The sequence below is a fragment of the Gavialis gangeticus genome, unplaced genomic scaffold (assembly GCF_001723915.1).
Source record: "Gavialis gangeticus isolate Ggan-Ray unplaced genomic scaffold, GavGan_comp1, whole genome shotgun sequence".
Classification (NCBI taxonomy): domain Eukaryota; kingdom Metazoa; phylum Chordata; order Crocodylia; family Gavialidae; genus Gavialis; species Gavialis gangeticus.
Window position 1 is genome coordinate 45,125,022 of NW_017728998.1, and position 2,787 is coordinate 45,127,808.

At 53.9% G+C, this 2,787-nt stretch overlaps 1 protein-coding gene across 2 annotated transcripts in view; it reads right to left on the minus strand.

The window, feature by feature from the left end:
- The window catches only part of VAC14 (Vac14, PIKFYVE complex component), a 267,959-nt gene that overhangs the window by 176,728 nt on the left and 88,444 nt on the right, over positions 1 to 2,787 (minus strand). The window lies entirely within an intron of this gene.

The window sequence follows — 2,787 nt, forward strand, 5'->3', positions numbered from 1 at the left end:
AGCATTGGTATATAGGCATTTAAGGCCTTGCAAGACTGTGCGCGCCACCCCCAGGAGAGGCAAAGCAACTCCTGGTGCATACAGAAATACAGGTAGGTGCTTCATGCCATAGGTCAGGGGTGGGCAAAATACAGCCTGCAGGGCCCCTAAAAAATTCAGAAAACAAATATTTATCTGCTCCTGGCTGCCTGTCAAAGATGACAGCAGCCAGGGGCAGTAGGACCCAGGGGGAGCTGGAAGCAGGACCCAGCAACCAGGCCCGCCTGGCCCTGCCCCATCCCTAGCAGAGCCTTCTGGCCTGGGCCCCTGGAGCTGTTCCTGCCTCTCTGTGCTGGAGAGGGAAATTCAAGTAATAGTTAGTTACGGGGGGGGGGGGGGGGGGAGGAAGGGGAACTCCACAGGGATCACCCCAGTCCTCAGGGCCAGGCCAGGTGGCTCCTGCTAAGTCCTGCAGTCCAGCCATGCAGCCGGGAACCACGTGGTGCTGGAGTGGCCAGCAAGCAGGCAGGGAAGCAGTGAAAGTGGCAGTTGGGGTATGGGGGAGGGGGGAAAGAGCAGGTGTGCTTGCCACTGTCCCGAGGCCAGCACTAGCAGGGCCCTCAGCGGGGGCACAGTGTGCGTGTGTCCGTAGGGCAAGTCCCACATGTATATCCCACCATATACATGCACCCACACCCCCCCTCGCACTGCCATACATACAGACCCCCATAGCCACACAGCCTCACACACCCCAGCCACCTTCCCCCCCACAGCCTCCCATAAACCCTACACCCCGCATATCCACATATCCACCCACATGCTCCCTCGCCCCATACCTATCCATCCTCTAACCCCCCATACACCCACACCATCCCCCACACCCCACATACGCACACATCCATCCCCCCACAAACCTATAACCACTCCCCAATCCCCCACACCCCCCACAATATACAAAAGTAAGACTTCATTTTAAGCTATTATATACAGTCACCTCTATGTGCACTATACAAACGCATGCAAGTCAGGAAAAAAATATTTTTTTTAAATAAAATTAATGAATATTGTAGATGTTTGATTTTTTTAGAATATAATTTGGTATTCTTCTGGTTCCGAGATGGCAAAACACCTTGCTGAAAGGAGTACTTCTGGGGGCAAGGGGAGGGACTTCTGGTGGCAAAGGTCAGGGATAAGAGGGCAGTTCTTCCACTCACAAGATGGCAACCAGGGTGTGGGGCACCTGTTAAGGGGTGAGGCTACCCAAGCAGCCCTCGACAGCTTACCAAAACTCAATAAGTGGCCCCCTCCACCTGAAATAATTGCCCGCCCCTGCCATAGGTAAACCCCAGCAACTACCAACCCAAAAGATAAATACTGCCTGGGCTACATCTTCTTTATCTAACTGGAGCAGGTCAGTCCTCACGTAATACCAGCAACATCCCTTAAAGACAAACCACTTCAGTGATCATGTCTGCTCAACAGGCTTGACATTATGGTGATGAATGTGTCACTCAGGATTTAGTATACTTCTCAGGCTAAAAGCCATCTGAATACAAATGCTCCAACAGCTGTATATGGTAGGTATACTCCTGATCTTACAAGAGCAAAATCAGACATTAATTTGACTTTTCCAAGACCACAATAGGAATAGGACACCCGCTCTCAGTAGCTCACACCTCTTATGGAGGATACTTCGTACTTGCTACATTGTCTTAATGCTCCTAGAAGCAAGGAAACTTTTCTAAAAAAAAAAAGTCAGGCAGAAGGCAGAATATAGTTGCACTTTACAGATTAACTGCAATCAAAGATGCATAAGCTTTTGAAAGCAACAGCTCATGTCAGCAGATGCTATAAAGGACATGCAGAGTGCAACATGGTTGTAAGAAAGTGAACATAGAAATATGGAATCTCTCATTCAGATCTTATGGTTCCTAATATACAGCTAAAGGAGCAGAAATTGTTCTTATCTAAGGTATCAAATATTGACACTTCACAGCTTACAGTAGGGGCAGGCAATTATTTCAGGCAGAGGGCTGCTTACCCAGTTTTGGCAGGCTGTCGAGGGCCCCGCCCCTTGAGAGGTGCCCCGCCCCCAGTCACCAATTTGAGACCAATGTCCCAATGTCTTGGGACCAACTTCCCAGGGCCAGCACTGGTGAGGCCCAAAGTAGGGCACAGGCTGGCAGGGGTCTGTGGAGCTGGGCTGCACCAGCAGAAAGAGGGGGGAGCTGGCCTGGCTCCACAGAGCCCCTGCCAGCTGGAACCTGCCAGTACTAGCCCCGGGACACTGGTGTGGGCCCCGTGCTCCCGCTGGCTCCTGCAGCTGCTCACCCCCAGTGCCCCTTAGCCCCACAGTACAGGCGGGGGGGCAGCGCACAACCCCAACCCCCTGCTCACTGGCAGGAAAAAAGCTTGTGCGGAGCATGGGGAAAAGCGGCTCCTTGCCCACCCCATGGCTGGCACTCCCTGCTGCAGGCGCTTGCAGCCCACACGGGGCTATCTGGAGCAGGCACAGGCAGCCCCATGCGGGCTGCAAGCAGCTACAATGCAGGGCGCTGGCCATGGGGCAAGTGAGGGACTGCTTTTCCCCACACTCAGCACCAGCTTGTAACCCACCCTGCTGCCAACCTGGGCTCTGCACTGGCTCCAAGCTCGCCCATTGGGGCTGTGCGGCAGCAGCAGCCCCCCACACTTGCTGCGCTGGGCAGTGTTGGCTGCTGCTGGCCACCCAGAGCTTGTGCACTGGGAGCATCAGCCATGGGGCGGGGGAAGGGCCACTCTTCTCCACGTCAGGAAGGAGCAGGGAAG